This window comes from Zophobas morio, unplaced genomic scaffold (assembly GCF_036711695.1).
Source record: "Zophobas morio isolate AGI-343-1 ecotype UQ-CSIRO unplaced genomic scaffold, CSIRO_AGI_Zmor_V1 ptg000002l, whole genome shotgun sequence".
In the NCBI taxonomy this organism is placed as follows: domain Eukaryota; kingdom Metazoa; phylum Arthropoda; class Insecta; order Coleoptera; family Tenebrionidae; genus Zophobas; species Zophobas morio.
Window position 1 is genome coordinate 15947373 of NW_026972107.1, and position 13254 is coordinate 15960626.

The 13254-nt window shown below is 34.2% G+C and overlaps 1 protein-coding gene and 1 long non-coding RNA gene across 5 annotated transcripts in view; one reads left to right on the forward strand and one right to left on the reverse strand.

The window, feature by feature from the left end:
- LOC135128998 (kinesin-like protein CG14535) overlaps positions 1 to 13254 on the reverse strand; it is a 445574-nt gene that overhangs the window by 101458 nt on the left and 330862 nt on the right. The gene's annotated exons all lie outside the window — the stretch shown is intronic.
- The window catches only part of LOC135129094 (uncharacterized), a 93505-nt gene continuing 86618 nt past the window's right edge, over positions 6368 to 13254 (forward strand). Inside the window, exon 1 of the long non-coding RNA XR_010280508.1 lies at positions 6368 to 6532. This is a non-coding gene — a long non-coding RNA (uncharacterized LOC135129094). The remainder of the gene's footprint in view (positions 6533 to 13254) is intronic.

Below are 13254 nucleotides of genomic sequence, written 5' to 3' on the forward strand. Positions count from 1 at the left end.
TCAGCCGTGTAGTTACAGATAGCTCGCAGCCATATTGCGTTCCTCTCGTTTGCGTCGCAAGCTTCCACTTATTTTTTATTCTTTAATCAATAAGCCCCCGCCCGCTCGCGACAGGAATGATTAACGCGATCATCTTGATGAAAATTTGAAAGGGCCGCATCATGAGCTCGTTATCAAATTATTTTGCGTTTCAGTTTGGCCGTTACGCCTTTCGGTGCCGCTTCCGCGCCCGTTAAGTCTTGAGCTGAATAATAAGGACCCACCAGAGATCGGTCGAGGGCCGGGTTGGGCTATGGGACGTGGTGGACCCATAAAGACTCCTCTATGGCACTTGAGGCGCTCACGCAGCACGCGCGAGAGCCTGCGAATAATCCTATTTCAGGACGAAATTTACCAGAACCAGTACGCATTAAAGTTTGCACTATTGTAAGGTAAATTTCATTTAACTTCATAATGTATACGGAATGCGGCCTCATCTAATATTCCATAACGAAAATTGCACGAGCCCAAATGGGTACCTTTGTGTTGTTAGCTGTTGAAGTACCTGAACTGTGGCCCGGAATAAGAACGCAAATACAAACTTCTCAAGTTTCTGAATAACAGGCATGTTATCAAAGTTGGAATCATAAAATTAGTGTACAGCCTGTGGTTTTCGAGGAAGTTGTAATTGTTCTATAATTATAGTTGTAGCGATAATTGCTTAAATTAGAAGAACGCGGTCTATTCATTTGCTACACTTTACTCACCTATGGCATGTTAGCGCTAATTACCTTGGAAAATCGCATTTTTTCTTTGAGAACAATGCTATCTTTCAATTAGAAATTGTATTGTGCGCGAGTAGGCAAGTATTTTATTTGCATCTAGCTCATATATTTTTCAAAGCTGCAGAATAACGTCTGATCAATAAAAAAGATGTCAACTGTTCGACATAATTGCATCAATCTGTGTCAGACTGTTGAAACCTGTCTCATCGTGTGCTGATTTTATTGAATGTAAATTAATGACTTCATGTTCTTAATGTTTAACAGTGTTGACCGCATTGGTAACATTGTAAATATTTTTTATTTGTCTCGTCAATGTCTGTCATTATTTTCGTGTCAAGAGTGTAAAGCGCACCATAAATTTAAAAGGTAATCAATATATTTTTATCAAGCTATTTTCTGTCCTGGTATGCGGCAGCAAAATTTTCTATTACTGTTTCTGGTCTAGCGTTGTCATAATTCATTTTTATTTCGAAATAAACATGATGAATATCACAAACTGGGAAAATTAACGCATGCAATTCCGCCGTAGCAGCATTTTTGTTGAAAAAATTTAATGTGTAGTTGGAGCAATTTTCTGAAGTAAAAAATCCAGGTATTTTAAGATAAATGAGATGTATCTAGTTTGTTACAAGGAAAGTGCAGGTGGTACCTTATCTCGCTAATTTCCTCGTTTATGTATTTATGTACAGGCATATATTGTTGTTTTTTATAAAAACAGTATTTCAGTTGCTAAACATTTTTGACACATTTAATTATTGGAGCTTTGTTGGAAGAAAGTAAATTAATATGAAGCAATATTGTGAAAAATATAATTAGGTAATTAGCTAATTAGCAATTTATCCTTGAATGGTTAATGAGATTCTGTGTGATGTATTTTTTATTAGCGACCATTATTCTGATTAAAGCATCACCGAAATAATAAATTAGTGTGTAATATTTTTTATTAGGTGTAAAATCTGGGAAAACGATTTTTCGAAGAAGAAAAATTTTCACATTTACAGTTATGTCATGTACTTCACATAATTTTAAAAATAAAGAAACATTATTGTTAATCATTAATTAAGAATACTCTGATTGTGTTTGTTTTGCGTGAATTGGTAGTTACAATAAAACATCAGTTGTTTAAAAGACGCCTCTTTCAAAGGTAGTTTAGTAAATATTTTTATTTTACTTGAAAAGGTGCGACTAGAGACACTAGTTACCTAAAAAATGCATATTGCCGGGTTAAGGATACTCCAGTATATATTTTTTGTACGAATAGTAAAGGTTTTTTTTCAACTATGATCTTGTTGACTGATGTCCCGTAGCAGTATAATTGCATATTACTGTGATTATTTAACTCTTTCGAAATAATATGTTCCAAAGTATGTACCATTAAAAAGTTGGCCTTTTCTTTCTAATCATCCCCGCCAACAATTTCATGACGTCTGTGTCTCGTTTTTAGTTTACCGGCAATGCCAAGAAAAATTTTTTTGTTTGCAATCAAGAAAATAAGCAACTTTTCAAACCCGCAGAAACAATCGTAAATCGTGATTGTCCGCCGTCTCCGCTTCCTGTTCTGAGTTTATGGATTTTTAGAATAATGTATTAAATTTTGGAACAATGTCTACCGTTTTCCTCTGCACTTTCAGGTGGGCTCAAATCGCTTCAGATTCGGAAAAAGAAAGATTAATTTTGGGTCAGAGTACATGTTCTGTAGAATCTAGATATGACAAGTGATTAAAAAAGTAGAAAAAAATAAAATGCAGATAAATAACAGGAATCCCTAGTTATTTTTTAATATTCATTACTGTGTTTTTATGGTTATTTTTGTGTTTTGTAGCGTTTGCGTTATTGTCAGCCTTGCAGTTGCTGTACAGGGTGTGCACTACACATGCGGCAAAAATTCTGGGCGTTATTCTTTGGGTTATTTTAAGATTTTTTGTCCTTGGATCATTTTCCGAAAGACGCTTTGTTTCCAAGATCAGGGCGCCATAAAAACTTCTGAAAATAAGTAGCGCCAGCTAGGGTTTCCATTGACTGCCGAACTTTTTAAAGTTTTTTAAAGCGATTAAGAAGGTATAAAGAAATAAAAGGCACATAAAATAACTGGTATCCCTAGCTAACTCATAATATATGTGGCTTTTTTTCTATGGTTATTCTTGTTTTTCGTAGTATCTGCACCGATGTCAGCTTTGCAATTGCTATACAGGGTGTTTAATAACATGCGGCAGAATTTCAAGTGGACATTCCTTGAGTTATTTTAAGATTTCTTTTGTCCATGGATGATTTCCGAAAGACATTTTCTTTCGAAGATACGGGGCGCTGCAAAAACTACGGACTGATGACTATTCTTTTATTGCAATACATCTTCTTGATTTTTCGCTGGAGTGGTGACTGTTTTCAAATGGCCCCATAAATAAAAATCCTGATCCGAAGATCATTTAGGGACAAAAAATCTTAAAATAATCCAAGGAATGACCCTTTTAATTTTTGGCGCATGTTTAGTAAACACCCTGTATATCTTGGTGTTGAATACGTGTGGACATTAAATTCATGAGACAGGACTTTTCCTATTTTATTTTTTAGTTGTCGTGACGATTTTGAAGGTATACTACTGAATATGAACTTTTTTTAAACTTTTACAATACTTCCCTAGCTGACTCTCAGAATTTTAATCGAGTCCCTCTGAGACTGGATATTTTCATGTTTTTTAGACGTTTCATGATCCCTAAAGAACAAAAAAATGTCTCCCGTTTCCGTCCGTCCGTCCGTTTGTCTGTCGTCTGTCCAGTTTTTTATTAGACAGAAAATCTTCGAAACTACTGAACCGATTGTTGTCAAATTTTATGTGTATTATTAATACCGTGTAGATGATAAAATGCGAACCAAAATTTGGCTACAGTGATAAATATTATTTAAATTTTACAAAATAAGTAGTGCAACTGCACTTCATGGATAGGTGTTGAGTTTTTATTAGCCTAGTCATCTACATTTTTGGGAAAAAAAACATCCAATTGTATATCATTTTGCAATTTAACTTTGAAACTGCAAAACCGAATTCTCTGAAATCTTCCAAACGTTTTACGGTTATCGTAAACATGGTAAATCGTTAATCAAATTTTTTTCATTTATACCCCTCCAAAAAATTACGTCACTTTACAGTTTTGTTCTTTAAATTTTATAGAATTACGTACTCCTGCATATGTGATTTAGTTTTACCAGGTTTTTGGGAAGAACTCAAAATTGTGTAGGAATGCTCTGAAATCTTAGAAGTTTTAATGTCATGGGAGACATAATAAATCGTTTATCAAAATTTATTCGTTTATAGCTTCTTCAAAAAATGATGACCTCAAACGTTTTTTAAATTTTGTAAAATAACACTCTTTTGTGTGTATGATTTATGAATGTGTGTTATGTTTTTACCCCAAATTTTATAATTTTTTAAGAAGGCGGCATTTGTCGGACGATACTTCAAGAGCGGGGGAAATTCTATTGATAGAACTATCTACCAATTGTTTTCTTTAGTGACTGGAGACACAAATGAAACTGTAGCTAAAGTGTTTAAACCAAAAGCAAAATATTTAGGACCAATTTCTTAAATTTGAGTGCGAACAAAAATTTTAACGGACACAAAAAAAGTATGTTGGCGGATAGAGAGTAACATACAAAAATATCGGGAAATAAAAACAGAAATGAAGAAAATATCTAGGATAAAGAAAAGAAAATTTAATAATGAAGATTGAGAAAAATAGAAAAGTAGTTCGAAAAGAAAGGGTCACTTTATCAAGAAATTAAAAGAAAGATAGGAAAAAGGTATCAGAACCAATTTGTAAAAGATGAGGCCGGAAGACTAATTAGCGGAAAAGGTAAAATAATTGATAGATGAAGAAGTTATTTTAACGAATTATTAAACCAGAGGGAGACGAACAACAGGTTTAAAACTGGAGGAAGAAAGGAATGGACAAGCAGTAGAACCACCGACAAGTGAAGAAATAGATTTAAATCTGGAGAAACAAAGAAATGAACAAAGAGCAGAACAAGAATAGAACAAAGGGTAATCAAAATAGTGAATGAGGCGGGAAAATTTGGTGCAAGAATAAACCAACAAAAAACAGCATTTATGATAATGGGAGACACCGAAATTGCCACGAGCTCAGGAACTAGTAGTACAAATCCAGGAGGGACAAGGAAATACATTCCAAAAGGAATTTACATGTTTAGGAGTGACTAATGAAGAAAATATAAAAATCAAGGAATAAAGATACGAATAGCAAAATGGAGTAAAGTACGGACTGCTTAGATCTACATTGAGATCGAAGCTGGTTTTAAGAAAAACTAAAGAAATAATTTACAGAACAGTAATACGAGTTACAGTAAAATAATGAAACGTAGATTTTAAATAAGGTGGAATAAGAAACAATAGGATCCTGGGAGGCCAAAATGTGAAGGGCCATATTATAGGAATCAATGATAACATGATAACAATGCGCCAAGTAGAAACGGATAAGGTAGAAAAGAAAAGGGCGACCCTGGAGAAGATGGAATTCTGTTGATCAGGAATCCTTCCCAAATCTACAAATTACTGCAAAAGCATATAATATAATTTTGACACAACAAAATTTAAAACATGCAGCTAAAACATGAGAACATGACTTATTCCAAATTTGGGAATATAAAACGAAAATTTTGGACAACTTTTTTGAAAAAAAAAAATTCACCAATTTGATATTCTAGTTATAGAAATACTCCTAGGTGCTAGAATAGAAAAGGGAGAGTGTCTGATAAAAATACTTTCCCAATCTTCCCTCTTTTCCCTTTTGAAGAGGGAGAGTAAGATTGGAAGGAGTAGCGGTTAGGGCAAATAATGGGGTAGTCTGTCCATAGGTTAATTATTTTCACGCTGAGAGAATGCCAGCAAAGTTGGCGAAATACGGAGTCATTAATGCTAATTTTTTTCTGTGTGCGGCTACATGTAAATGCAGTGCATCGAACAATCAAATAAGAGAATCTGATATATTATTTACAACTGTACCATGTATTATAATGAACGCCGTCATTAAAAAAACTCCGAATACACAAATAATTTTTGTTTTATGAATTAAAAGCGAACTATATTGTGGCTAAAATCCTCTCGCGTGTTAAGAGTGGATTTGTGTTTTCGCTTTACGAACGTGGTACGTACACCTTTCTCTCCTGATTAAAAATTCACAAAACGTAAGCACCCTAAATCCTTGGTGAAACTTTCTATTACCAACGCACCTTTCTAATCAAAACAAATTAATAATTAAATCGTCCCTACCTCCCCCACTGAAAATATTAATGATTGGTTAAGTCCGTCCGGGCCTCGCTAATCTTATAATCTCGGGAGTGGAGTTAGTCCATATGCCAAAAGGGCTTAATCTTCAATTATAACAACCGGTATTGTGGCGGCTGCGTATGCATGCGGGTGCAGCACTATTGTTTTGTGTTAATCCATCATCGACCATCCAGCCTGATTAAATTAAATGGAAAAACGGAGGCGGATTTCCTTCGATTGATTAGAATTTTTCGCATGTTGCCAAATTTGTTGCTTTGTGTCGCCTTGTTGTTAATTGACAGTGCAAGCTTGACTACGGGATTACAAATGGATTAGTTGTGTAATGAGCAAGCAAGTTTGATGTGGTCGACGCGTCAGTTCAAACAGACGGACATCACGCTGACATCGCTTCCCGCGGAAGTGCTAATAAGGCATGTGCTATTTCCAAAAGGGCTTTTTTCAGTCGGAGCGACCTTGTTGGATGCCATGTGTAAGTTGCCTAATCAATATTTATGAGTTCAGGAAACAAGGCAAGGGTTAAAACGTTATCAAAGGGCGAATGCCCTGGGGCAAAATACCCACAAACTTGTTACCGTAATTGAGTTTTTTAACTTTTTTAGGCGCTTTAAATATTTTTCCCTTTAACTGCCGTTCAGGGACGAATTAAAACAATGCCAGCGAAGAAATTGACAAAGATTCAAAACGTAATGAATTTATCGCTTTCCTGCGGCCGTAATAACACACGACGCGCTTATGTGGCTTTTCAGAACTCGAAAGAGATTGAAAAGGTAATAAAATAAATAAGGGAGGGATAGTTTGAGCATTGCCAGTGATTTTGACGAGCCCGATGAGACGGTCCAGAGGGTCAATCATCCCCCTTTTATCCGGAAACAAGGGTGGAAAGCTCTCTCACAATTTTTCCTCAATTTTCCGGAAATAGTTTCGACAAACTAATAGTCGACGCCATGATTTTCGGGATCATTTTAATAATTGTTCGCTTTTTTCGTACTTGACGCAACCCTTGAACTTTCTTTTGAAGTTGGAGAGAAACGAGCAACCGACAAATATGTTCCGGGAAGTTTGAAAAGCTCCGAACACGTACATAAATATATAAAAAGGAAGAGAGAAAAATTCTGAAGAGGAAATTCGAACAGACGTTGACCGATTCGCTCGGGACTCGACAAACAAAAAAATAAAACTTATTTAACTTGTACGTATATTTAATAATACAAATGATTCTTAGGGTGTTTTCAGTGTCTGTGTCACGCTCAGAAAGTCCTATTAAATTTAACTTTCACAGTTGTTTCGGTGCAGGAGAATTGAGAAAAATGGCCGCCGAATGAGTCGATACTAATACCGAGCGATTGCCGAAACGAGAGACAATATAAGAGGGTTATATAAACACTGGTGGAAAGACTAATAAAGAGACTTTCCTTCTAGCTTATTTCAAAAGAAATAACCTCAAGCTACACCACTGTCGTTCCCCCTTTCAGAAGTCAGCCATTATTAGTTAAATTAATGTTTGGAACCTGTATTTTCATCACACAATTGACCCTTGACGAGACAACTAAAATTGGTGGATGCGCCGGGAGAGCGAGAACCTCACAGACATTCATTTAACGGTTGAGAAGCGAAATATTCAGTTCCGGCGTAGTTTAGGTTTTTGTAAAACCGTCAAAATCAAATAGCACCGTCATTAATAATGCAAATACGAGTAGGAAAATTCCATGAAAATTTAATTGTAGGTTAGGAAGTTTCTCAAGTCAAGTAAACATAAACATGCCTTAATTTCCAAACAACACTAATTCCATCGACGAGTTAAATTTCAAATTGAGCTAAATCGCAGCCACACAACGCCATAAAACCGTCCGACGCTTCTAATGGTAAATTGCAATTAACGTAAAATAAATCAAAATATATGCCGATTTATTTATGGGCTTTAGTGCACGCACGTGTATATAAATTGACCGAACACCAAACAAATTGGCGTTTATTGCAGTCGAAATTTTTCATCGCGCCGTGCACACATACATTTATTAAATTTATGCGCGTAGCGTTATTTCAGAGGTTCTTAAGAGCCATTGAAATGCTTGTGCTGTTGCACGTTATTTTGTTGCATTGCTGCACTTTAACTTAATGAATATATTTTTAAGTAGGGGTCTTCGCTCGAGTGGCGGAGGTTTATGAGCGGATTCTTTTTCTTTATATTGCCACGAAATAAAAAACTTTGTAAGACATTCCTGCTTAATTTTGCTCTGTAGAGAGCTCGTAACAATTAACAAATTGCGAGTGCCAAGTTTTATGGCGGCTTGTATAGATACTCTGTGCCGACATTAACGGCGAACGCTGCCACTCTCTTTTAACATTCATTTTATACAAGCTTGCATAATCCTATAACGGGATTGGGCTCTTAAATCTTGGAATAACTTATGTATTCCAGTCAAGACTGATTTATTCGATCTCGTGCGTTAGCCTTTTCGCAGTTTTACGTGGGGATATAATTTCTTCATTTATTCTTTTTGTATCATTTCAGAAAGAGAAGAATTATAAGAGTCTGATATGGGTGTATCTGTGGTTTCACGTACTTCTGCACAAAACGGACTGTTTTTTTCATTATTTTCTTTGTTTACGTTTTCTAGAACACATTTGTTTTTTTCATTATTTTCTTTGTTTACGTTTTCTAGAACACATTTTGGCTTTGATTTTCAAGCACTATTAATTATGGTGTATACTTCACGGACATAATTTTATAAATTTTCAAGTTTTTAAGATAAAAAATAAAAAAATATAACCTCTGTCTCTTTTTAACATTTAATTATTATTTTTAACCGTCTGTTAAACTTTATTTTTTCTTTCCTGAGTACAGATGTTTTGTTAACTATGTTGGTATCTTACCAAACACACAAACGTCAGTTCTACCTTTGTTTTCCAGACTCGAAAAGCGGGAAAAGGAGAGATCAACCTGTGCATTGCATTAGCATATTATATTACTATTTCTAAGCTCTCCAAGATATTCAGAATTCCACATTTGCTATTAATTTAATTAATTTTCAAAAAACTTCGCCTATTTCTAATAACCCTGAAAAATAGCCTGTTCTGTCTAAAAATCGCTCGTCTATGTAAAAGGTGGTTTTATGTTAAATATCTACGAACTAGTAAATCAAACTGGTAATTTGTTGCAAGCATAACATAAATTCCTGTATGGCAGTAACCTGACACAGCTGAATGCTTTCATTTTAAATTGAGGTATACATATGTATTCAGATACAAACAGATTTGCATTTTTGCTTGCCATCAAGTTAATTTCAGCGCTATAAAAGTATACACGATTACAATGCAACTTTATAACGTGACATGTTCCGTTACTTGTAAATTCATAATGTACCTTACGTATACGGGTTGGCATAAGAAAAATAAAATGTATGGAACCTACATAACAATATATACAGGTGATCCATAAATGATGCACTAACTCTATATCAAGGACTATTTATTGAGCAAAGAAATAATAGAAGGTATACGCGTTCAAACTACACTGTTTCAGTTCGATATTTAACCATATTTAATTCACTACCGGAAATAGATGGAATTTTCATTTTCAAAATACTGAATAATTTTGGAATTATTATGTCTTTATCCATGGTTTTCTTCATAAAAATCACAAAAACTTAAACATTGTTCAGAATGAATAGTGGCTAATTTTTCACTTTTTTTTCTGTCTAAATCGATCGTTTTTTTAAGTGAACGTCAAATTTACGTATAAAAAAAATTTTTTTTGGTGATTTTTCTCAAACTTGTGAACTTAATAATGTGTTGAAAATACTCTGTATACCAAAATTTGGGCAAGACTAACATTAATTTAATAATTGTAACACATTGACTAAAGTAAGGTATATATCCAAATAGACTTACCATTTAAGTTTTTTTTTAGGAAAATTCACAACAAACAAATTTTTATTGAAAATGCACCATGATGACTTTTACTTTTGATTTTCTGTACTTAAGTTAAAAAATGGTCTAAGTTTTTCAAGATAGCCCCTGAAGCACAGCAAGTTAACAGTCACTTATACTACATAGTATAAACAGTTATTATAAAATGTTGATTTTCTTGTGAAAATTTGGATGCCTAGAGCTAAAAGTCAAGGTGAATTCATAAACCACAAGTACAAGAGTATGTTATTTTATAAGACTTAAATGATGGAGACGATCAGACAAATAATCCCAACATACTACATAAAAAATTTGACAACAATCGCTCCATTAGTTTGGAAATTAACTGTGTAATAAAAATTGGTTGAAGGTTATTTCAACAGGACTTCCCTTGCTCGTGAAGTACAGCCCAACAAATCCCGTTTCTTTGAAATATTAAAAGATTTTAAGACTTTAAGAACTTTTTTTATTTATGATAAACTTCATATATACATTAAAACAATTTCTTCTAGTTTGTCACCACACATTCAACTTTTTTTAAATGACACTGTATATTTTTACTTCCCGAGCGTAAGCCAAGGAAGTATAGTAATCGAGTCCATCATATTTTCACATTTTCTAGACGTTTCATGACCCCGTTTCTGGCTGTCTATCTGTTTGTCTGGTGTCTGTATCCATTTTAATTAGACACGTAATTTACGAAACTACTGGACCGATTGTTGCCACATTTTGTTCGTATATTAGGAATATCATGTAGATGGTAAAACACTAACCCAAATTTTCTAGTCATCCCCACCAACAACGTTATGACAATCCTCCAAAATTTTTCATAGTAAGTAGAGTTTAAATTTTATAAAATAACGTACTCCTGTACTTGTTCTTTATGAATCTGTCGTCAGATTTTCCTCAGAGCATCCACATTTTCACAAAAATTCGAAATTATACCTCAAACGTTTATACTAGTAGGGGCGGAGTGCTTAGAAGGTTGGTGCGTGGTCCATTACGCCTAGTGTTGGGTTTCAAACATGTAACGCGAAAATCGTTTACGGTTCGAATATTGCGAATTTTTTGTTTTTATATTACTACTTTGCTGAAATAATGTTGATCGAAACATTCTCAGGTGGGAAAACTCCCTATATCGGCATAATAGGCCCAAATGTGTATCAAAATGTCTTAAAATTTAAAGGTTGTTAAAAATAAACAGCCAATTAAATTTACGAATTTAACTCGTTTCTGTGGAAATTTGCAATTTAACACGCTTTAAATTTCACAATTTTTTTTTACAGAATTGCACTTATAAAGTCTACCTTTATCAACGAATTCACATTTTGGAACAATTGTTAATCCGTTTCCTGTCTTGGTCACTCTAGACGAAATATAAACAAGTGTATTTTTGTAATATAATGCGCTCAAATGCCATTAAAGTATAATACATTAATGAATTCAGAACAACAAGCTCCACAAAAATCTGGAAAAAAATGTCTAGAGTACCATTAAACAAAAGTTGAGGATCTTAGACAAAAAAAAAATTATTTTATAGGATGTCGTTTGCTTTTTACCCTATTACTAGTATTATTATCTATTATATTCGTTTTAATGTATAGAGGTTATCATAAATAAATGTTCGGAAAATCTATTTTTTTTTTTTCAAAGTAACGAGATTTGTTGGGCTGTACTTCAGCGGCGAGGGAAGTCCTGTCGAAATAACCTTCGACCAACTTTTTAGGTTCTTATATAACTTGTTTTTCTGGATTCATTAATGTATTATGCTTTAATCACCCAAACCCCGCCACTGTCTGATTCGAACGCATTATGTTACGAAAATACACTTGTCTGTATTTGGTCTGGAGTGACTATGATAGAAAACGAATTACCAACTGATCCAAGAATATGAATGCATTGATAAAAGTAAAAACTATAGCTATGTTACTGAGTTTTTCCATTTGAGAATATTTCGATCAAATGATTTCAGGAAGGACACGTCAAGTCCGACACGAGCAGTCTAATAGTTATAATAAAACCCTGAGGTTCTTGAGATTTGATCAATCCCCTGATATAATAGATAATAACAGCAATAATAGCATAATACCAAAATTTCGCATTTACATGTTTGAAACACTCGAGGTCATCAGCCACGCAATAACCTTGCGGGAACTCCACTTATAATGTTGTAAAAGGTTGCTGGACAATTTCGATTTTTTTTTGAGTGGTACGTAAATTTTGGTTAACGTTTTATTCTCTGCATGATATTTCTAATATATCGGTTCCGTACTTTCGGAGATCAATCTAATTAAATCCATACAGACGAACAGACAGATAGACAGATGGACAGACGGACAGACAGGCGACAGGCAGACGGAAACGGAAGACCACTTTTTTTGTAATCTAAGGATCATGAAACGTTGAAAAAACAGGAAACTGGCAAGTCGCCCGATGGAGTCGAACACTATATATCCTATACCCATATTATACTTAGCTTAAGCGCGGGAAGTAAAAATCGACACAGAAGGATAACACACAACCTATTTTTTTCCAGTTCTGGGAGTCATAAAACGTCGAGAAAACATAAAAGTACGGGTGGACCCTATTACAACAATACTTTTTTTATGCTCCTAAGTGTCGTATTTTCTGCACGTTGCAACTTGTTTAGTCAAATCTGATTCAAATTTGGTGTACTTTGTGGAATTTATTCAAAAAATTAAATTTTTATCAAAGATTCTAAGAACACGTGATATTAAAACTAATATATTTATCCCCACCAAGAAGGCGATGACGTCATTTCAAAAAACATTTATTGTGGTAGTATTAACTCAGGGCGATGGTTTTAACTCATGACTGTGGAGACACACAAAACAAAACCATTTATTATGTGTTTCATAACCGCACATCCACAGAAATTTTTTATACGTGTTGTCCTCATGTTTTCATTATTAATAAATCGAGGGTGGCTCTCCCTAAATTTTTCATTACAATTTTATTGTCGTACGACAGAGGACGATTTTTTATTAAATATTCAATTAAATTCATTATTTTTATTTACAAATGAATTACTGTTAGCGGTCACTGTTCAAACATGACCCGATTCCAGCCAAACGCAGCGACTAGAGGCGCGGTTTCCGTGGCAACGGTGTAAACAAAACGTCTAAATGAGTCATGATTTGGTCTCGGTCTCCGCTTACATTTGTAGATGCAAGTTTTGATACATTTGATACAAATGGAGCGAGATAAAGAAATTAGTCACAAACTTCTGGATAATTTTTTAAATATAGAAAATCACTCTTT